This window comes from Sceloporus occidentalis, unplaced genomic scaffold (genome assembly GCF_023333645.1).
Source record: "Sceloporus occidentalis isolate IW3139 unplaced genomic scaffold, rSceOcc1.0.p SCAF_5, whole genome shotgun sequence".
NCBI lineage: Eukaryota > Metazoa > Chordata > Lepidosauria > Squamata > Phrynosomatidae > Sceloporus > Sceloporus occidentalis.
Genome location: NW_028316985.1, coordinates 84,136,722 through 84,161,200, shown reverse-complemented (window position 1 = coordinate 84,161,200; position 24,479 = coordinate 84,136,722). Strand labels below are relative to the sequence as shown.

Genomic DNA, 24,479 nt, shown 5'->3' with positions numbered 1-24,479 from the left:
GACTCAACAAAATAATCAGATAAAAACAATGAAATTTAAAATCGCAATTGAAACTATCCCATTAAAAGAAATGTAACCCATCTCTTTGGACCTGGTGGGGAAGTGGTCAGATGGCAGGAAGCAGAATGGAATCCTGGCCAAAGTGGGAGTTGAGTCAGTTGAGTCAGTTGAGGTTGAGAGGAGCTTAAGAGCTGGAGAGACCTCAACAGACTGCAGCCACACCATTAATTGGGTTTCAGACTTTTACATCATTTATCCAGTTCTGTTGGCTTCTCTGCCGATTTCCTATTCATTGTAAGTGTTTTCAATCTTGTCTTTCTATAAATGGAACTTTGTGAAGGCATCACTTTAAACAAGGTGAACTGCTTGAGCTCACCTGATAGCATCCTTCTTATTCATTCATTTGTTAGTTACATCATTCATTGAACTGTATGGTCGTGTTATTTCTAAAATTTCATCTCAGCTTTATTCTCCTGAGTGGGTCTCAAGGTGGTTTGGAAAACAAAATATAGAATGAACATAAGCATTTTTAAACAGTAAACATGCTAGTAAAAGAAAAGGATGGTGCTGTTCCGTCAGTTAGACATTAGTTCTGAATGATCTCCAAAGGATAATCTACAAATGTTAACCTGGAGGTAAAGAGGGGATTGGAGGACAAGGGCTTGCCCATAGTCACAGTTGGTGATGCCTCCCATGTTAATGAACTGGTGAATTTGCTTGGTCTTTTAGTTTGAACTGTCCATGATGCTGAATCTATCCTGGAACTAGACTCCAGCACAATAGACTAAAACTCAATGCTCCAATAACATGGAGATCAGAGTAAGCTACAGTGTATTCCTGAGAGATGTAACACAGGCATTTTAATATCAGCTGGGAGTTGCAGTCCAACAACTTCTTCAGGGCCACAGTTTACCCATCCTGTCTTAGAAGAGAAGAAGATGGATCATGAGTCAACTGACTCTCAGACGGGTCCATCTAGCCTGACTAGCTATAGATTCATTCTGTTCTTGCCCTACAGAAAATGTTGTGTAGTGTTTGAGTGTTGGACTATGATTCTGGAGAACAAGGTTCAATTCCCAATTAAGCCATGGAGCTCACTGGGTGACCTTGGGCAAGTCACACTGTCTCAGCCCCACATGATGGCAATGGCAAAGCCCCTCTGAAGAAACTTGCCAAGTAAACCTCATGATAGCTTCTCCTTAGGGTCATCATAAGTTGGACACATCTTGAAGGCACACAACAACAGCAACAGCAACTACAGCTGGGAAGTATTTAAGGGTAGAAATGGGGAAATAGCATGATTTGAGATGCTAACCTCCTATAGAATCCTGGGAGCTGCAGTTTAGAGAGGCTTTAGAATTTTATGGCTCAGGATTCAAAACATGCCTTCTTAAACTGCCAGCCTCAGGGTTCCATGGGACGTTGCTATGGTATCCTTCCATCCCATTGAAACCGTTTAATATTTTAAAAAGTTGGAAAAACCATTGGAAAAACAGCTGGTAGATGACATCTTGGGTGGCTTCTGGGGTGCAACCTCATACTGAGAAAGTTGTGAGGGGCAGGTTGACCTTGTGAGCAAGTCCATTTGAGGCAGCCAGAAGGAGTGTTGCATAGGCCTCCCACCCAATCTCCTACATGGGCCAGCCAACTGTTTGCAAAGGGGTATTGTTTTTACTGGTTCATTGCTTGATTTGATTTAAAAGATGTTCATTGGCATCTTTGGGCAGAAAGAAGGATAAAAAGGATTCTCTTTTTCTTCTTTCCTGATTCCTGTTTTCCAATTGGATGGATGGGATCAGAACCCTGCAAAAAAGAAGCAGAAGAAAGAGAACAAAAAAGATCAAGAGAAGGAGACTGCAATCGAGAAAAAAAGGAAGAAGAGAAGGAAAGAACAAAAACAGAGGACAAAAAAAAGAAGGTAGAGCCAACACTGTATGGCTTTTTACGCATTAAACTAGGACACTTGAGGTCAGGGTTTGATTGCCTGATTGAGCATAAAAGCCCACAGGGTGACCTTGGGCAAGCCACATATTGTCAGCCTCAATGGGTGACAATGGCAAACTTCGTCTGAAGACATTTGCCATGTAAACCCTATGACAGGTTTGCCGTAGGATCTCCATAAGTGCTGCCAAGAACGGTTTGGATTCTTGGACCATGGGCTGCAGTTCCATGAGGAGGGACTTCTGGCAAGGGATGGGTTGCATCTCACACCAGTTGGCAAAAACATTTTTGCCAACAGTCTCAAGAATTTGATCAGGAGGGCTTTAAACTGAGTTATGTAGGGGAGGGACACAGTATTCTGGTAGGCAAAAGGGCTGGAGAAGATAGTCAAACTGACACAGAGGGAACAAGGCAAACAATGCAAGGACCCAAAAATGGGAGGCAAAAGAACTTGCACAGGCAGCAAGTAAAGGGAACACATGGGCTTAGATGTCTCTACACTAATGCACAGAGCATGATAAATAAGCAAGATGAACTTCAACTCCTAGCACAACAAAGCAAATATGATATACTAGGCCTCACTGAAACCTGGTGGGATGAGTCTCATGATTGGAATGTAGAAATAGAGGGATATAACCTTTTTAAGAGAAATAGGCCAAACAGGAAAGGAGGAGGAATAGCACTATATGTCAGAGATATTTACACCAGTGAAGAGATCCAGGACATCAATCATGGAAGCCAGGTGGAGAGCATCTGGATAAAAATTAAAGGGCAGGGAAACAACAAGGATGTTATTGTGGGAGTCTACTACAGACCCCCAAATCAGACTGGGGAATTGGATGATGTCTTTCAAGAACAGATGACCACACATTCAGAAAGGAGAAATGTAGTAGTGATGGGCGACTTCAACTATCCTGATATTTGCTGGAAGGCAAACTCAGCCAAATCCTCAAGTTCTAGCAAATTCCTCACTTGCCTTGGAGATAACATCATTGTCCAAAAGGTGAAAGAGGCAACAAGGGGGTCAGCTATTTTGGATCTGATCCTAACCAATAGGGATGACCTAGTTAATGGAGTGCAAGTGGTGGGATCCTTAGGTGGAAGTGACCATGTTCTCCTGGAGTTTGTTATACAATGGAAAGGAGAAGCCAGGCATAGTCAGACACGCATTCTAGACTTTAGGAAAGCCAATTTTAGTAAACTTAAAGAAATACTGAGTGTGATCCCATGGTCAACAATACTAAAAGAGAAGGGAGTTCAAGATGGATGGGAGTTTCTAAAAAGGGAGATACTGAAGGCACAATTTCAAACAGTTCCAGTGAGGAAGAAAAATGGGAGATGTCTCAAGAAACCAGGATGGATGACTAAAGAACTTTCAACTGAGCTAAAATTAAAAAGGGACATGTATAAGAAATGGAAAAATGGGGAAATCACCAAAGAGGAATTCAAACAAATAGCGAGCCTGTGTAGGGATAAAGTCAGAAAAGCTAAAGCGCAGCATGAGCTCAGACTTGCTAGAGAGGTTAAGAACAACCAAAAGGGCTTTTTTGGATATGTCCGCAGCAAAAGGAAGAAGAAGGAAACGGTAGGACCACTCTGTGGAGAAGATGGTAAAATGCTAACAGAAGACAGAGAAAAGGCAGAATTACTCAACACCTTCTTTGCCTCAGTCTTCTCAGAAAAGGAAAAGGGTGCTCAACCTGAGGATAATGGAGCAGAGGACAGGTTAGGGGAATTTCAGCATAGAATAAGTAAAGAGATAGTAGAGGAATACCTTGTTAATCTAAATGAATTTAAGTCTCCAGGACCAGATGAACTACATCCAAGGGTATTAAAAGAACTGGCAAATGTAATATCGGAGCCATTAGCAATAGTCTTTGAGAACTCCTGGAAAACAGGAGAAATCCCAGCAGACTGGAGGAGGGCAAACGTCCCCATCTTCAAAAAGGGGAAAAAAGAGGATCCCAACAATTATCATCCAGTTAGTCTGACATCAATACCAGGAAAGATTCTGGAGCAGATCATTAAACAGAGAGTCTGTGAACATCTAGAAAGCAATGCCATAATCACAAAAAGTCAACACGGGTTTCAGAGAAAGAAGTCATGCCAGACAAACCTTATCTCTTTTTTTGATAAAATTACCAGCTTGTTAGATGAAGGGAATGCTGTGGATATCGTATATCTTGATTTCAGTAAGGCCTTTGACAAAGTTCCCCACGATATTCTTGCAAACAAGTTTGTAAAATGTGGGCTAGACAAGGCAACTGTTACATGGATTTGTAATTGGTTGACCGACCGAACGCAAAGGGTGCTCAACAATGGCTCCTTTTCATCCTGGAGAGAAGTAACCAGTGGGGTCCCACAGGGCTCTGTCCTCAGGCCAGTTCTATTCAACATCTTTATCAATGACTTGGAGGACAAAATTGGGGGAATACTTATCAAATTTGCAGATGACACCAAAATAGGAGGAGTAGCTAATATTCCAGAGGACAGGATCAAGATTCAAAATGACCTGAACAGACTAGAAAACTGGGCCAAAGCTAACAAAATGAAATTCAACACGGAGAAACGTAAGGTACTGCACTTAGGGTGGAAAAATGAAAAGCACAGATATAGGATGGGGGACACCTGGCTGAATGAAACTACGTGTGAAAGGGATCTAGGAGTCCAAGTAGACCACAAGTTGAACATGAGTCAACAGTGTGATGTGGCAGCTAACAAGGCCATTGCGATTTTAGGCTGCATCAATAGAACTATAGTGTCTAGATCCAGGGAAGTAATAGTGCCACTCTATTCTGCTTTGGTCAGGCCCCACCTTGAATACTGTGTCCAGTTCTGGGCACCACAATTAAAAAAGGACATTGAGAAACTGGAGCGTGTCCAAAGGAGAGCGACTAAAATGGTGAAAGGTCTGGAAACCATGCCCTATGAGGAACGACTTAGGGAGCTGGGGATGTTTAGCCTGGAGAAGAGAAGGCGAAGAGGTGATATGATAGCCCTGTTTAAATATTTGAAGGGATGTCATATTGAGGAGGGAGCAAGCTTGTTTTCTGCTGCTCCAGAGACTAGGACCCGGAGCAATGGATGCAAGCTGCAGGAAAAGAGATTCCATCTCAACATTAGGAGGAACTTCCTGACAGTAAGGGCTGTTCAACAGTGGAACAAACTCCCTCGAAGTGTAGTGGAGTCTCCTTCCTTAGAGGTCTTCAAACAGAGGCTGGATGGCCATCTGTCGGGGATGCTTTGACTGTGATTTCCTGCATGGCAGGGGGGTTGCACGGGATAGCCCTTTTGGTCCCTTCAAAATCTATGATTCTATGATTCTAAGTCAAACATGGCTTAGAGACACACAATAACAACAACCAAGGGAAGGCCATGCCCACTTCTCCTCCTTTTTTCATTGGTCATATCTCTGATTTTGTCACAGCTCTGATTTTAGTGTTTAAGAATAAGATTCCCAATTTTCTTCTTTCATAGCCCAAAGAGAGTGAGGCTAAAGCTGGAGAAAAAGGAATCCCATTGTAGGACCCTGTCCACATTACAACCGGGAGCGAGCCTATCCTTATCTCAGATGAGGAGGAGGAGGAAGAGGAGGAGGAAGATTTGGATGTGGAGAAGGTAGAGCCAGTATTACAATACTTTTCATGCATTAAACTAGGACACTTGAGCTCAGGGTTCGATTGCCTGATTGAGCATAAACACCCACTGGGTGACCTTGCACTCAGGCTGGTCCATTTGCCGGTGCAATAATCTCCTCTGTGATTCTGAGAGATCCCAAACCAGTTCTTTTTGGTCAGATCTGACAGTGTGAGTTTGAGGAAGGATCGTATGACCCTGTTCTAGCCAGTTGGACTGCCTCATGCAGGTCTACCCCCGTTGGATGGATCTACAGGTCTGAAACCAGTTTCTCCTGGTCAAGGGTTGCAGGACAAGACACAGCAGAAGTCACGTAACCCCGCTGAGGCCAATTGGACCACTCACTGGAAATGTACACAGTTGGATGGTTCAAACCATTGGGAGGGATCAAGTCATTTCAACAGCTATCAATCATTTTGAAATGAGCTACACCCCTTTCTAGGCAACACTTCACTGGAAATAGATCATGTCTATGAACGCTTATGCTACAAATTCCTTTCCTTATGTGATCAGGCTCTTAGTGTCATAGGTAGCAGAAGATCCCTTTGCATACTGATGTTCTAGACCATTGGTTCCCAACCTTTGGTCCTCCAAATGTGCTGGACATCAGCTGCCAGAACTCCCAACCAGCTCAGCCAATAGTTAGGAATTTGAGAAAACAAAACATATGGATGACCAAAGGTTGGGAACCACTGATCTAGACTGGCACAGCCATGCCTCTGACATATACCTTGTGAAATCCATCCCTTTCGCTGAGATGGAGCCAGAGTGAGGCCCTGACATTTTAAAAGCCACTTCTTTGACAGTTCTTGCAACATTTTCACCCTTATTTCCAGCTACTAAAGGGTCTCGAGGAGGCCGCAGGAGTAAGCTGACCTTTCATTTTCTGCTCATGCAACTGCTCAAGCCAAGAGCAGGTTAAACATATGCTATTTGCAGCGAGTCAGAAGTAGGGAAGGGGTATTGGATTGGTGCTCAGTTGAGATCGATTATTTCCTCAATCACATTTGGGAGTGAGGAGGGGGGGATTTTGTGACCCATAGGTATCCTTCATAATGCAGTCCTGTCCTGTCTTGTGCATTTCCTCTAGTATCCAGTATCCAGAGCTTGAAATACATTTCCTCTTGCATGTAAATTTAGAACATAAGGGGAGAAAAGGTTTTACATCTGGCAGTTTTCTAGCTCTTAAAGGCAAAAAGTTTGCAAAACACATCAAATACAGACCACCTCCCTTGCCTTAGAGGTGAGTTGTAAAATGCATAAATAAATAAATATGTAAAAACATGGATGCCATTTTCCATACATTGTACAAAGGGATCTTGTAGCGCCTTCTAGACTAGCTGAAAGAAAGAAGCTGTTAGCATGACCTTTTGTAGACTTGACTCTGTTTCTTCAGATGCCGATATTAACTAAAGTCTAGGAAAGTTCATGCTACCAGCTTCTTTCTCCTACCAGCTTCTTCTCTCAAAGGTGCTTCAAGATCTCTTTGCACACAGATTTTCCAAACTAACAGGGCAATCCCTTTGAATTTTCTATACAGGAAGGCAGAGCTCTGGGGGACTGTCCAATGTATAAAAATTGTTCCCCACTTTTGAACACAGGACACAACAAAACTATGTATTATGTATGTTTGTTAGAGTGAGAAACACAGGGAATAATGAAGAGCAAGTCTTTTGATGTCAGCATCTTTAAAAAGTGTTTAATATCATCTGTCATGTGACTAAGTTCCAATTTGTGGAACATTCTAAACTCTGACGTTTTAATCTAATCCTGTGACTGTCTGATCATCCACACCTCAAGCATTTCCGTGGTCAGTTATTTGCCTGAGTGATCTTACATGGGCTTCTCCCTCTGACCACAATGCTTAGCACAACTCTGAAAGTCTTCAGGGATAATTATTTTAAAGACATTTACAAAAGGGCCTCCCGCAAATTGTTCTCTCACTCACTTGCTTTCTCCAACTAGTTATGTATCCTACAAGATACAAAAGTGAGTGGAGTCATCACTGTTGGATATAATGATGATGAAATGCAACAGTCGGCCTTCAAAAGAGATTGAAAGGTGATGATATTGTAGAAAGGACAGATTCTTTTCTGTGCAGTAACTGAACTCTGGATCTGTTTAATATTTACAGTTGGGCCTCAGTATCTGCTGAGGTTTGATTCTAGGACCCCATGTGGTAACCAACATCCATGGATGCTCAAGTCCTATTACAAGTAATGGGGTTGTAATATGGTGTCCCCTACATGAAATGATAAAATCCAGGTTAGGTTTTGTGATAGATAGATAGATAGATAGATAGATAGATAGATAGATAGATAGATAGATAGGGAGAGATATGAATGGCAAAATCCATGGTTGCAAAATCTGTGGATATGGAGGGCCAACTATTTTATTGACTAAATAATATTTCACAAGTTTCTTCAAAAGAATACAAAGTGGTATGACTTGATTTTGATTTCATCTTCCTCCTCACCCGTTGGTTCTACCAATAATCTTTGGAGCGGGTCAGATCAAGAGAGAGTGACTGGTGCCAGGTCCCTGGATTAATTTGATGGCTCAATGGCTGGTGAACATGTGCATCTCATTTGTTTTGGATCCCTCCGCGTAAGGCGAATTCCGCCTATGCTTGAGCCCCATTGGAAACAATGGGGCTTGTGCGCGGCGGCGAGGGCGCGCGCAGGGCGCAACAGGCGCACGTGCCCATTCAATTGAATGGGATGCGCCGCCCCTTCCGCCCTGCGCGTGCCCCGTGGCTTGAGCACATATGCTCAAGGCCATGTATGGCGCGCCCACGTATGGCGCGGGCGCGCTGTAATGATCATTTTGCAGATAAAATTTCTCGGATAAGAGCTGATTTGGATGCCAATTTGAGGACAGAGACAACTAGAGAGGCATCCAGTGCCTCCGCCATTACTGTTAGACTGGATCAATTTGAGTTGGTAAGTACTGAGGATGTGGACAAGCTTCTTAGTAGTTTGAAAAAGATGACTTGCCCTCTCGACACTTGTCCAACCTGGCTGGCTATCCAGGGGGGAGAAAAAATCATGGTGATGCTGAAAAACATAATTAATGCATCCCTCAGGGAAGGCTCCCTGTCTCCCTGTCTCAAGGAGGCAGTAGTTAGACCACTCTTTAAAAAGCCCTCCCTGGACCCCCTGGATAGAAATAACTACAGACCAGTCTCACTACTACCATTTTTGAGCAACGTGATCAAGAGAACAGTCACCAATCAACTACAAGCAGTCTTGGAGGAAACGGATTTTCTGGATCCATTTCAAACCGGATTGAGGACGGGATACAGAGTTGAGACTGCCATGGTTGCCTTAGTCGATGATCTCCGTCTGGGCATCAACAGGGGAAGTTTGACCCTGCTGGTGCTCTTGGACCTCTCAGCAGCCTTCAATATCATTGACCACGGTATTCTTCTGGAACGCCTGAGAGAGTTGGGTATTGGAGGCACTGCATTGCAGTGGTTCCGGTCCTACCTCTCGGGCAGGTTCCAGATAGTGCAGCTTGGGGACAGTTGTTCGGCCAAGGGGGGGCTCAAATCGGGCGTCCCTCAAGGCGTGATTCTGTCCCCAATGCTGTTTAACATTTACATGAAGCCGCTGGGTGAGATCATCCGGAGACATGGGGCGGGGTGTTATCAGTACGCTGATGACACCCAAATATATTTCTCTATGTCTCAGACTGATGCAGTGACTAAGGATGGCATCTCTCCTCTGAATACCTGTCTTGGGGTGGTAATGGACTGCATGAGGGAAAACTGACTCAAGCTGAATCCAGGTAAGACGGAGGTACTCGCTATAGGAACCCCGAATCCAGGAATGGAGTTGTGTCAGCCAGTTCTGGATGCGGTCACACTTCCCCTGTTCGCAGCTTGGGAGTGCTCCTTGACTCATCGCTCTAACTGACAGCTCAGGTGGATGCGACAGTCAAGAGCGCCTGCTATCAGCTTTGTCTGATATGCCAACTGCGCCCCTTCCTGGAGCCGAGGGACCTGGAAACAGTAGTACATGCACTGGTAACCTCTCGATTGGACTTCTGTAATGCGCTCTACTTGGGGCTACCCTTGTGCCAAGTTCAGAAACTTCAGTTGGTACAAAAAATGGCAGCCAGATTGATTACGGGAACTTCTAGGAATGACCATATAACACCGGTCTTGAAGTCCCTGCACTGGCTGCCTATTAGTTTCCGGGCAAAGTACAAGGTGTTGGTGATTACCTTTAAAGCCCTACATGGCTTGGGCCCAGAGTAATTGAACAGGCCTTCTTCCCTATTGTCCGTCCCACACATTAAGGTCCTCTGGAAGAAATCTACTACAGCCAAAAAATCTAGGTTAACATCAGTTTCCCAGAGGGCCTTCTCTGCTACTGCTAAACTATGGAACGACCTGCTGGAGGAGATCTGTCACATTTCCACTCTGACAGCTTTTAAGAAAGCACTCAAGACGGATCTCTTCCAGCAGGTCTTTCCAACTTAGTTACCCTCCCCAGATAGAGAGATATTGTCCTCTCATTTGTCTATTCTTCCCCTCCTATGTTTCTGCTTTTAATGTTTTTAATGTTTTTATACTATTATTGTTTAATTCTGTTTTAGTATTGGGTATGGGGGGGCGGTAGGTCTAGGGTTTGATTTTTAACTCTATTGTAATTGATGTATTTTATTGTTGTAACCCACCCAGATTCTTCATGATTGGGCAGGCTATAAATAAATCTTTATTATATGTATTATTTATTATATCAGGAACTGGTCATGTGGCAAATGTGATTGGGTTTTTTGTTTAGTTTTGTGGGTTTTGTGCATTTCCAGGGGTGCTCCATGTCAGGTCCTGGTATAAATTTTACTCCCAGGTTCACCCAGGTTGTCATCCCTTGTATTTTACAAATCCATGCTGTTACCCCATTGGGATGATTCTGTATAATTTGACTCACTGCAGCTTGCAAAGGATATTGGAGAGATAGACCTTTCTATTCCAGCAAACCTTTGGGAACAGGTGGCTAACAAGAGAAGGGGTTAGAAAAGTGATGTACTGATTCAAAGTAAGTTTTAAATTGTTGTAATTCTACTGTTAGTGTAATACAAATTTTGCAACTTTTATCTGGAATTCCAAATTCCAAACTATTCCAAAATCCAAGATCCAAATTCCAAAATTGTCTGCATTGGTGGCTGAGAAAATGACACCTTTGCTTTCTGATAGTTCAATGTATACAAACTTTATTTGCACAAAATTAATAGCCCCTTGGCTCCCAGCCTGGAGAAAGGCAGCATATAAATAAAAAGATAGATAGATAGATAGATAGATAGATAGAGTATAAAATTACCTTCAGGCTATATGTAGAAGGTGTATAAGAACATACATGAATATCATGATTAGATTGAATCCCATTTCCAATTTCTAATCAAACATTTAAAAATTTGAACAAGTCCGAAATCCAAAACACTTCTAGTCCCACACATTTTGTATAAGGGAGACACTATTTATCACAAGCATAATAATATATATAATTTCATTTATATGTTGCCTTTCTTGTGGAGTGGGAACCATATTTTCCAATTTCCGATGCAAATAATTATTTTATTTAATTTCTATTCCAAGTGGGACTCAAGGTGCTCATCAAAAGAATCGGATAAAAGCATTGAAATTTAAAATCGCAATTGAAACCATCCCATTAAAAGAAATGTAACCCATCTCTTTGGACCTGGTGGGGAAGTGGTCAGATGGCAGGAAGCAGAATGGAATTGTTTCCTGGTTTCCATGGAGATAATTGAGAATCCTGGCCAAAGTGGGAGTTGAGTCAGTTGAGTCAGTTGAGGCTGAGAGGAGGTTGAGAGGTGGAGAGACCTCAACAGACTGGAGCCACACCATTAATTTGGTTGCAGATTTATACATCATTTACGCAGTTCTGTTGGCTTCTCTGCCTATTTCCTATTCATTGTAAGTGTTTTCAATCCTGTCTTTGTATAAATGGAACCTATGACTGCTTTGTGAAGGCATAACCTTAAACCACTTTAAACTACTTTAGCTCACATGATATCATCCTTCTTATTCATTCATTACTTACTTACATTCATTGAACTGTATAGTTGTCTTATTTCTTAAATTTCGTTTTACCTTTCTCTCATGATTGGGTCTCAAGGTGTTTTAGAAAACAAAATATAGAATGAACATAAGCATTTTCAAAAAGTAAACATGCCAGTAAAAGAAAAGAATGGTGCTGTTCCTTCACTTGGACATTAGTTCTCAAAGATCCCCAAAGGATAATCTACAAATGTTAACTTGGAGGGAAAGAGGGGATTGGAGGAAATGACTTGCACATAGTCACAGTAGTTGGTGCTTCCCATGTTAGTGGATTGGTGAATTTGCTTGGTCTTTTACTTTGAGCTATCCATGGTGTTGGATCCATCCTGGAATCAGACTCCAGCACCATGGACTAAAATTCAATGCTCCAATAACATGGAGATCAGAGTCAGCTACAGTGTATTCCTGAGAGATGTAACACAGGCATTGTAATATCAGCTGGGAGTTGCAGTCCAACAACTTCTTCAGGGCCACAATTTGCCCCATCCTGAAGATGGATCATGAGTCAACTGATGGGTTCATCTAATAATAGTAATAATAATAATAATAATAATTATAATTATTATTATTATTTATTTATAGGCCGCCCAATCAGGCGGGTTACAACAATAAAAATATAGAGAATGCAATAAAATAAAATACAAAAAATAAATAAAATACAGTAAAATAAAAGAGAGTGACATGAGTTACAGTAATTCACAGTTAGGCCTGATGGAAATGGGGCCTGTCTTTTTCACTCCCTCCCAGGTCTGATTATGACAGTTGAAGCGGAGGGCGGGCTCTTCATCTTGAGGCAAGAATATAATTTTTATTAATTTTAATTATTGCTTCTCATTAATTTAAGAGAGGAATTGGTGGACAGAGTGACGTAAGTCACAGTAAATGGAGAGAGGAACTAGGTAGGGAAGGCCTGCCAGAGAGATCTGTCTTAAGAGCCTTCTTAAAGGCTGTAAGATTAGAAATGTCGTGGATCTCCTTTGGCAGGTCATTCCATAGCTTCAGAGCAGCAATGGAAAAGGCCCTCTGGGTGACTGAAGTTAGCCTAGAATTTATTGGCTGAAGTAGATTCTTCCCCGAGGACCTTAGAGTGTGGGATGGACAGTATGGAAGAAGGCATTCCCTTAGGTATTTTGGACCCAAGCCATGTTGTGCTTTAAAGGTAATCACCAACACCTTGTACCTTGCCTGGAAACTAATTGGCAGCCAGTGAAGGGATTTCAAAACCAAAACCCAAGCTGCGGACAGAGTCTTTCAGGGGAAGTGTGACCCCATCCAGAACTGGCTGACATAATTCCATACCTGGGCTCAAGTTTCCTATAACGAGTACCTCTGCCTTACCTGGATTCAGCTTGAGTCAGTTTTCCTTCATCCAGTCCATTACTGCCCCAAGACAGGCATTCAGAGGAGAGATGCCATCCTTAGTCACTGCATCAGTCTGAGACATAGAGAAATATATTTGGGTGTCATCAGCATACTGATAACACCCTGCCCCATGTCTCCGGATGATTTTGCCCAGCGGCTTCATGTAAATGTTAAACAGCATGGGAGACAATATGGCACCCTGAGGGGATGCCAAATTTTTGCTCTCTTTTAGAAAAGCAACTGTCTCCTAGCGCCACCATCTGGAATCTGCCTTAGAGGTAGGACCGGAACCACTCTAGAACAGTGCCTCTGATACCTAACTCTCTCAGGCATTCCAGAAGGATACCATGGTCAATGGTATCAAAGGCCACTGAGAGGTCTAAGAGCACCAGCGGGGTCACATTTCCCCTGTTCATGCCCAGAAGGAGATCATCGACTATGGTGACCATGGCTGTCTCAACTCCGTATCCCACCCTGAATCTGGTTTGAGATAGGTCCAGGTAATCAGCGTCATCCAAGACTGCTTGTAGTTGACTGGCGACCGCCCTCTCAATCACCTTGCTCAAGAATGGCAACAATGAGACTGGCCTATAGTTATTTCTATCCAGGGGGTCCAGGGAAGGCTTTTTAAAGATTGGTCTGACCACCACCCCCTTAAGACAAGAAGGCAGGCTACCCTTCCTGAAGGATGCATTGATTATATTTTTCAACATCAGCTTGACTATATCACCCCCCTGGCCAGCCTGCCTGGATGGGCAAGGGTCGAGAGGGCAAGTCATGTTTTTCAGACTACTAAGGAGCTTGTCCACGTCCTCAGTACTTACCGACTCAAATTGATCCAGTCTAACAGTAATGGAGGAGGTGTTGGATGCCTCTCTCATTGCTTCTGACTTAAAGTTGGCATCCAAATCAGCTCTTATCCGAGAGATTTTATCTGTGAAATAATCATTAAAAGTGTCACAGCAAGCTATGGTTGAATCTAATAGAGGGTTCTGGGTGGGAGGCAGTTGTGTTAAACTCCTTACCACCCTGAACAGCTTAGCTGGGTGAGATTTCACAGACGCAATAGATGCAGACTAGAAAGATTTCTTGGCTGCATCTATCGCCACTTGTTAGGACCTAAGAAAAGACCAATGAAGTGTCTTATCAGATATGAGTCGAGATTTCAGCCAACGCTTCTCTAGCCGTTGTCCAACCCGCTTCATTTGTTTAATCTCTTCAGTGTACCAAGGATTACGGTTTTTAGCGGGTTGGAAAGGACGCTTGGGAGTGATCATGTGTATAGCTCTGGTGATGTTGTTATTCCACAAATTAACCAGAACTTCGACAGAGTCGCTGGCACTGCCAACCATAGAACCCCTAGGACTTCTTGGAACCTAATGGGTTCCATCAGCCTTCAAGGGCGGACCATTCTAATTGGTCCTCCACCCCCCGAGGGAGGAATAATAGCTTTCAGTCCAACCTTAACCAGGAAATGATCCATCCATGATAATGTGGAGATACTAGTTATTTCTGCCCACGGATATGCCTGTTCCATGCAGAAGACCACATCAAGAGTATGACCTGCACAATGTGTGGGCTAAGAGACTATCTGGGAGAAGCCCATGTTTGTCATGAAACCCATGAACTCCCGAGCCGCACCAGTAAGATTAGTCAAATCAGCCTTGAGGGGGATGTTGAGATCATCCAGGACTAACAGCCTAGGCGATTCCAACACCAGCTGCAGCCTGGCAAGCCATGGATTCATCCCATCCCAGCCCTAGAGCAAATGTGGTGTAGTGTTTGAGTGTTGGACTATGATTCTGGCCATTAACTGACATAGCCCCTCCCCCGTAAATGTTAGGGACAAATACCTGATTGAGCATAAAAACCCACTGGGTGACCTTGGGAAAGTCACACACTCTCACCCTCAGTAGATGACAATGGCAAACCTCATCTGAAGAAATTTGCCAAGAACAGCCTGTGACAGGTTTGCCGTAGGGTCCCCGTAAGTCAGAAATGACTCGGGGACACACAACAAGAACAAACACAATAAGGCAAGGCCATGCCCACTTCCCCCCTTTCTTTCAATAGTCACGTCGCTGTTTTTGTCACATCCTGATTTTGCTTTAGGACTAAGATTCCCAATTTTCTTCTTTCACAGCCCAAAGACAATGAGAGAATGGAAACCCATGACATTGCCCTGTCCATGTTCCAGCTGGGAGCGAGCCCATCCTTATCTCACATGAGGAGGAGGAGGAGGAAGAAGAGGAGGAGGAAGATTTTTTAAAAATCTAAAATATTCCGAAAAACAATACACTTCTAGTTCCAATCATTTTGGACAAAGGAGACTTATTTTATATGCTGTTTTTTTTGATGGAGTGGGAGCCAGCTTTTCCAGTTTCCGATGCAAATAATTATTTCATTTCATTTCTATTCCAAGTGGGACTCAAGGTGCTCACCAAAAGAATCAGATAAAAACCATGAAATTTAAAATCACAATTGAAATCATCCCATTAAAAGAAATGTAACCCATCTCTTTGGACCTGATGGGGAAGTGGTCAGATGGCAGGAAGCAGAATGGAACGTGTTTCCTGGTTGGGTTTCCGTGGAGTTAATTGAGTATCCTGACCAAAGTAGGAGTTTTGTCAGGTGAGTCAGTTGAGGCTGAGAGGAGGTGGAGAGGTGGAGACACCTCAACAGAGTGGAGCCACACCATTAATTTGGTTTCAGACTTACACATCATTTACGCAGTTCTGTTGGCTTCTCTGCCTATTTCTTATTCATTGTAAGTGCTTTCAATCCAGTCTTTCTATAAATGGAACTTACTACTGCTTTGCGAAGGCATTGCTTTAAACAAGGTGGACTGCTTGAGCTCACCTGATAGCATCCTTCTTATTCATTCAGTCATTAGTTACTTCATTCATTGAACTGTATGGTTGTGTTATTTCTTAAATTTTATCTCAGCTTTATCTGATGAGTGGGTTTCCAGGTGGTTTAGAAAACAAAACATAGAATGAACATAAGCATTTTTAAACAGTAAACAGACCAGTAAAAGAATATAATGGTGCTGTTCCTTCAGTTGGATATTAGTTCTCAAAAATCTCCAAAGGATAATCTACAAATGTTAACTGGGAGGGAAAGAGGGGATTGGAGGACAATGACTTTCAGATAGTCACAGTATTTATTTATTTATTTATTTATTTATTTGGGTATTTATATCCCGCCCTTCAGCCCTAATGGCTCTCAGGGCGGCTTACATTTATTATTATTTTTAACCAGACAGTTCCCTGCCCGCAGGCTTACAATCTAAAAGACACGACACAAAAGGAGAAGGAAAAGGTGAGGGGGCATCAGGTCCAGCATTCTTCTCTCCCTGAGGCCTGGACCAAGGCAGATGGACCGGAGGGAGAACTCTGCTTCTTTCAGGCAGGCCTCTTGGACCTAGCCTGCCTCTCTCCCCTTCAAAATGGTGGATGAAGGGAGGCCTAGTCTTCTTCGAGTAGTTGGTGCCTCCCATGTTAACGGGTTGGTGAATTTGCTCTGTATTTTAGTGTTATCTATGGTGCTGAATCTATCCTGGAACTAGACTCCAGCACCATGGACTAAAACCCAATGCTCCAATAACATGGAGATCAGAGCAAGCTACAGTGTATTCCTGGGAGATGTAACACAGGCATTGTAATATCAGCTGGGAGTTGCAGTCCAACAACATCTTCATGGCCACAGTTTGCCCCATCCTGTCTTAGAAGAGAAGAAAATGGATCATGAGTCAACTGATGGGTCCATCTAGCCTGACTAGCCATGGATTCATTCTGTTCTTGCCCTACAGAAAATGTTGTGTAGTGTTTGAGTGTTGGACTATGAATCTGGAGAACAGGGTTCAATTCCCAATTAAGCCATGGAGCTCACTGGGTGACCTTGGGCAAGTCATACTGTCTCAGCCCCACATGATGGCAGTGGCAAAGCCCCTCTGAAGAAGCTTGCCAAGTAAACCTCAAGATAGCTTCTCCTTAGGGTCATCATAAATTGGAAATTTCTTGAAGGCACACAACAACAGCAACATCAACTACAGCTGGGAAGTATTTAAGGGTAGAAATGGGAAAATAGCAAGATTTGAGATGCTAAACTCATATGGAATCCTGGGAGCTGCAGTTTAGAGAGGCTTTAGAATTTTATGGCTCAGGATTCAAAACATGCCTTCTCAAACTGCCAGCCTCAGGGTTCCATGGGACGTTGCTATGGTATCCTTCCATCCCATTGAAACCGTTTAATATTTTAAAAAGTTCCTTGGACCAATTGATTTGGCATGGATTTGCTTGAAAGCTCTGATAGCTCTTGCTATCTTTTTGTTTCAATCCCACAGGTTTATTAAGTCCTATACAAAGTTGGCAGCTCCCATGGAGTGGTAAGTGCCTTTGGGTTTTTGGGAGATGCTAGGAATCTGGTTTCATTAGGAACTGTTGCTGATGCTATTGAACCTACTGTAATGATTGTCACCTTATTTCTATTCCACCTTTTCTCCAAAAGCAGGACTCTGGGCTCTCTCGCAATGAATGATGTTTACTTAGGAATTTTGTAGAGCCAGATAAGCCTACAAGGAAAGGCTGCGGATGGTAGGACAATGCAGTGCCTCATCCCAGGGTGCAAAGCATCCTTGTTGTTTCCGTTCCCAACACCAGTCCCGAGTCGCTCGCTCAAGATGCTGAGCTGGTGGACAAGTCAGTGGCTGATCTGAAACATCTGGGGGAGCTTCTTCACGAGAGTTGTGCCTCAGCCATAGAGGACTATGAAGAGCAGCTGAAAGACAACCCTCCAAAAGGTATGCAAGGGAACTCAACCGCCTGGTGGATTCAGCTTTGGAAGTCTCTGGGGCAGAGTTTTGGAGCAAATTGAAGTTCCTGGTTCCCATAGTGGCAAATGTAGCTTTGCAAACTTGTGGAAGGCCCTTTACGAAATCCTGTGAAGTTCGAGACAGGGCTGACAGGGATTCCTTAGCTAGAAATAGGGTGGGATCTAGTGCTCACCTAAATAGGATGGTAGTATTTCCCTCCCTAAGTGGCCTTTTTTCCTATCTTAGATTAAGGGGGGAAAGAGGAAGTGCTGTGCAAAGAAAGAGAACAGAACCATCAAAGGCAACAATGAGCATGGGAATGAAGTCTCTCCTCCGTATTCAGACAAACAGAAGAAGGAGAGGTCAAAGTAAAGCAAACCCCATGGATCCCATCATCTCTGTCTCACCTGTCCCAGTTCAGGAAAGGACCCCAGAAGCTAAGATTCTGGAGGAAGGCTGGCCATTGGAAAAACAGCTGGTGGATGACATCCTGGGTGAGTTCTGAGGTGCAACCTCATACTGAGAACGGTGAGAGGGGCAGGTTGACCTTGTGAGCAAGTCCATTTGAGCCAGCCAGAAAGAGTGTTGCATAGGCCTCCCTTCCAATCTCCTACATGGGCCATCCAGCTGTTTGCTAAGGAGTATTGTTATTGCTACTTCATTGCTTGATTTGATTTAAAAGATGTTCCTTGGCATCTTTTAGCAGAAAGAAGGATAAAAAGGATTCTCTTTTTCCCCCCTTTCCTACTTCTTTTTTTCTAGGAGGATGGATGGGATAAGAGCCCTGCGAAGAAGAAACAAAAGAAAGAGTACAAAGAAGATCCAGAGAAGCAGGCTGCAATCAAGAAGAAAAAGGAAGAAGAGAAGGAAAGAACAAAAACAGAGGACAAAAAAAAAAAAGAAGGTAGAGCCAGCATTGCATGACTTTTTACGCATTAAACTAGGACACTTGAGGTCAGGGTTTGATTGCCTGATTGAGCAAAAAAGCCCACTGGGTGACCTTGGGCAAGCCATACACTCTCAGCCTCAGTGGATGACAAAGGCAAACTTCTTCTGAAGAAATTTGCCATGAAAAACCTATGAGAAGCTTGCCATAGGATCTCCATAAGTCAAACATGACTTAGAGACACACAATATCAACAACCAAGGGAAGGCCATGCTGACTTCCCCTCCTTTCTTTCAATGGTCAGCTGTGATTTGTCACAGCTCTGATTTTACTTTAGGACTACTATTCCCAATTTTCTTCTTTCATAGCCCAAAGAGAGTGAGGCTAAAGCTGGAGAAAAAGGAAACCCATTGCATGGCTGTGTCCATGTTACAGCTCTGAGCGAACCTTTTCTTATCTCAGATGAGGAGGAGCAGGAAGAAGAGGAGGAGGAAGATTTGGATGTGGAGACGGTAGAGCCACCACTGCATGGCTGTTTAAGCATGAAACTAGGACACTGGAGATCAGGGTTCATTTGCGTGATTGAGCATAAAAACCCACTCTCAGCCTCAGTGGATTACAAAGGTAAACATCATCTGAAGAAATTTGACCAAAAAAAAAGTATGACAGGTTTACCGTAGGGACTTCATAAGTAAAAAATGACTTGATGACATGTAACAATAACAACAACAACAACAACAACAACAACAACGCAAGCCTGTGCCCACTTCCCCTCCTTTCTTTCAGGGGTCAGATCCCTGATTTTGTCAAAACCCTGGTTTTGCTTTAGGACTCAGCTGCCCAATTTTCTTCTTTCAGAACCCAAAGGCAGTGAGGCCAAAGCTGGAGAGAAAAGGAACCCATCTCATTGCCCTGTCCATGTTACAGCTGGGAGCAAGCCCATCCTTATCTAGAAGGAGGAGGAAGATTTGGATGTGGAGACATTCAATATCGTAGGTTTTCCTCCATATTCAACTTTAAAATCTGCACTAAGGAACCTAGAGATTCTTACAGATAACAATCTACTAGGCATTTGTAGCTCCTCCAGTGCAATTCTATGGTCACTGTCTGGAAGATGTTGACCATAGAGTTGCATTGGAGGATGCAGAGATTTGTAGGGAGGTGTATTCTAAGTTCAAAATGGCATGTTTTTGTTATTTGTGGTTTTTCCACTTTTTGACCAGCTTGCTCTTAGGTTTCCCACTAACTTCTTCCTTTCCACCTTCTTTTCCTCTTGACAGGAACAGAAGAAGAAGTTCAACTACAGTGGCAACCCCAACCAAGTCTGGGTTGGAGAACAGTACCATCAGTATAACCAACCCTGGTACAAGGAGCATCACTATGGAGAATGCCAGGCACACGGGGTTCTCACTGCAGCTGGGCCGACTCTGAGCCAAGCAACCCATCCTGCAAGCGGCCATAGGAGCAGTACAACACTTACCGAGATCACTGGGGTCACAATGTTATTTGTGGTTTTTCCACGTTTTGGCCAGCTTGCTCTTAAGTTTCTCACTAACTTCTTCCTTTCCACCCTCTTTTGCTCTCAACAGGAACAGAAGAAGAAATTCAACTACGGTGGCACTCACCAATTTTAGGTGCACTCATGTTAGGTGCACTCACCATTTTTCTTATGTTGCTGAACAGAGGGATCCAGTATAGGACTGACACAGCATGACACCACTATCAGATATTTACACTATGCTGAGAGAGAGAATGCATCATCTTGACCAGAGAGCACCAGCCTCCTTCCAATTCCTTATTTATGGCAGGAGTGGAAATGGTGCAGTTCTCCAGATGGCCCTGGACTGCAATTCCCAGTGTTCCTTGTCATCTCCTGTGTTGACTAGGGTCTTTGGGAGTTCGGTCCAACAGCACCTGGAACCTGATTTGGGGGAACAAGTTCAACATAATTCCTAAGACTCCCAAGAGCAGGAGGTTTTCCTGGATGTCTTCTTCTGAGGTGACAACCCTCTGTGATTGTCGCTTGCTCTGTCCAGGTACAGACAGGACTCCAAGCAGTGACGATTGGATGAATGCAGGTCTCAGAATTATCAACCAGCAGGATTTCAGACCAATGTCTGACCCCAGGCCTCCAATGAGCTGCCACAGCCAGGGGCCTTCAGGCCATTACCGCTCTTTCCACCCAGAGAAAGCCACCGATGACAAGCAGATGCTCCCACCTCCTCAGTCCCAAGTCTCAGGCCCAATCCCATAATCCCACACTGTTTCAACACTGAGCATTGGCTTCTCTGCCCAGTTCTGGGACAAGGACTCCCTCATATATTTCATGTAACATGGAGGGACAACTATTGAGGACATGGATGGAGCAGAAAGCGGGATTGCTTTGGGTGCTTCTGGAGAGAGAGAGAAAGAGACTTGAAAAATCCCAGTGTTCATTTAGTAAGGTTTGGACGTTGTGTATATATACATGAGATTTGATATGATAACTAATTAGAAAGCATTTTGGTTTTACATCAAAGGATTATCAATGGAAAAGATCCACAAGACAAGGAAGTCGTTTTTACTTGTTATATTAATAGATTCCATGATAGCTATATGTTATATTTATTGTAGATGTTTATGTCAATGGTGTTTATTATGTTTATTATACGTGTGCGTCGATGGTGTTAGTATGATAAGTTCATGTTATGTCCCAACATATGTGTCTTTTATGTTGTTTTATGGTATTGAAAATAATAAAGATTATTTTTAAAAGAATGAAAGAAAGAAAAATCTCAATGTAGGCTTCAAAGACTTCTATCTATAGAACTTTTCTTTTGGTTCATGATGCCACCCCAAAAGAAAAAGAAAGAAAGGTGGGAACAGTTGTCCCCCTCCCCCTGATTCCCAGGAGGAGTACCCCTAAGTTTGCTGTGGTCACACCCCATTTTGCAGGCATTCACATGCATTTTTCCAACACAACGGGGGGGGGGGGATCCTCTTTACCTCAAACCCAAGAGCCCCTGCCTTCCATGTTGTAGGCCAGGTGGGCACAATAGGGACTCTTTCACAGGACGGCAGATGCCTGGTCACTTCCAAAAATGTTAAATGTCACATGGATCTGCATAGTGAAGGGGTACAAAATCCTGTCATATTGTCCTCAGGTTTTGGAAAGGTTTAGGATGTATGTACGTGACCCTCATTGCAATTGGAAGAGATGCAGTTCTTAATCATCAGTATGCAAAGGGATCTTTTGTGAAAAATATTGTAGCCTAAGCTTTCATAGACTTGGTTGGCTTCCTAAGATGCAAAGAATGAAGTGTCAAAATGATTGACAGCTGTCAACCTGACTTAGCCCCTCCCCCGTAAATGTTAGGGACATCCAATATGGACTGGTCTCTGAACCTGCCCAGCCCCATGACCAATAGGAAACAGTGGTCCGAACCCTTTATACAGTCCTCCCTTGTTATCCACCGGAGGTTGGTTTAGATTGATCCCTATATAGCTGCTCTATCCCGTTCACAAAATTCAGTCCAATATGCATCTCTTTCAACAGTTCTATCATAAACACCCAATTCATGTTATCAAAAGCTTTTTCAGCATCAATAAATACTAACACAGTTTTCTTTTAATTGTGCTCCTCATAGTATTCAAAGACATCTGTTTGATGGACAGAATTAAACTTTTACATATGTGAGTTTTACATCTGGTGGTTTTCTAGCTCTTATGGCAAAAAGATTGCAAAATGTTTCAAACACAGACCACCTCCCTTGTCTTAGAGGTGAGTTGTAAAATGCATCAATCAATCAATAAATAAACATGTGGATGCCATTTTCCATACAGTGTACAAAGTGATCTTGTAGTATATTTGAGACTAGCTGAAAGATAGAAGCTGTTAGCATGACCTTTTGTAGACTTGACTCTGTTTCTTCAGATGCCAATGTTAACTCAAGTCTAGGAAAGTTCATGCTACTAGCTTCTTTCTCTTACCAGCTTCTTCTCTCAAAGGTGCTTCAAGATCACTTTGCGCACAGATTTTCCATACTAACAGGGCAGTCCCTCTGAATTTTCTACACAGGATGGCAGTTCTCTGGGGACTGTCAAATGTATAAAAATTGTTCCCCACTTTTAAACATAGGACACAACAAAACTATGTATAGTGGGCCCTTGGTTTACGCGGGGGATCCGTTCCGGACCCCCCCCCCGCGTATGCCAAATTCCGTGTATGCTCAATTCCCTATACTCCCCAATGGCGGCGTGCGTGAATGCGTGCCACCATTGGGGACAAAATCCCCCTCCTCCCCTACTCTCCTTTCCATCCCTCCCTCTTCCCCTCCCTACTTACCTGCTCCGTCGCCTCCTCCACGGCCGCGGAAGAAGGGCCAGGTGCTGCTCGTGCTACCCCTGGCCCTTCTTCCGTGGTGGCGGGGGCAAGGAGGATGAGGGCAAGCCTCGTCCTCCTCGCCCTCGCTGCTCTTAAAGGGCCAGAGGCAGCCTGAGAGGCCTCTTGGCCCCAAGCTGTCCCTAGCCCTTTAAGGACAAGGAGGAGGAGGAGGATGAAGCCAGGCCTCATCCTCCTCCTCCCCGCCGTCGCGCTAAAGGGCCGGGGCAGCCTGAGAGGCCTCTTGGCTCTCAAGCTGCCCCTGGCCCTTTAAGGGCAGGAGGGACAAGGTGGACGAGGCTTGCCCTCATCCTCCTCGCCCCCGCAACCGCGGAAGAAGGGCCGGAGGCAGCACGAGCAGCACCAGACCCTTCTTCTGCGGTGGAGGGGGCGGCACAGCGTCGGAACAGGTAAGTAGGGAGGGGAAGGGGGAGGGAGGGAGGGTACTTAGTTAGTTAGAGAGGGAGGGAGGGGGGAGGGAAATTGTCCCCAATGGTGACGTGCGTGCACGTGCGCCGCCATTGGGGAGAATTTCCCCAGATTTGCCATGCGCGTATGCTTAAATCCACGCATGGCAAATCTGCGTATAAGGAGGGCACACTGTATTATGTCTGTTTGTTAGAGTGAGAAACACAGGAGATAATGAGGAGCAAGTCTCTTGATGTCAGGATCTTTTAAATGTGTTTAATATCGTCTGTCATGAGACTAAGTTCCAGTCTGTGGAATATTCTAAACTGATCCTGTGACTGTCTGATCATCTGTACTTCAAGCATTTCCGTGGTCAGTTATTTGCCTGAGTGATCTTACATGGGCTTCTCCCTCTGACCACAATGCTTAGCACAACTTTGAAAGTCTTCAGGGATCATTATTTACAAAAGGGACCTCCCGCAAATTGTTCTCTCACTCGCTTGCTTTCTCCAACTACTTATGTATCCTACAAGATACAAAAGTGAGTGGAGTCATCACTGTTGAATGTAATGATGAAGAAATGCAACAGTCAGCCTTCAAAAGAGATAGAAGGAGATGATTTTGTAGAATGGACAGTTTATTTTCTGTGTAGTAACTGATCTCTGGATCTGTTTATTATTTACAGTTGGACCTCAGTATCTGCTGAGGTTTGATTCTAGGACCCCATGTGGTAACCAACATCCATGGATGCTCAAATCCTATTACAAATAATGGAGTTGTAATATGGTGTTCCCTACATGAAATGATAAAATCAAGGTTAGGTTTTGTGATAGATTGATTGACTGATTGAGAGAGAGAGAGAGAGAGAGAGAGAGAGAGAGGAATGGCAAAATCCATGTTTGCAAAATCTGTGGATGTGGAGGGCCGACTATTTCATTGACTAAGTAATATTTCACATGTTTCTTCAAAAGAATACAAGGTGGTATGC

General features: G+C 43.7%; 1 long non-coding RNA gene across 1 annotated transcript; it reads left to right on the top strand.

Moving 5' to 3' along the window:
• The first annotated feature begins 185 nt into the window (after positions 1–185).
• LOC149312422 (uncharacterized) lies at positions 186–15,274 on the top strand. The gene is made up of 4 exons (XR_016281253.1): positions 186–294; positions 1,800–1,918; positions 5,419–5,559; positions 15,168–15,274. It is a non-coding gene; the product is annotated as an uncharacterized LOC149312422 (long non-coding RNA).
• Positions 15,275–24,479: the final 9,205 nt, after the last annotated feature.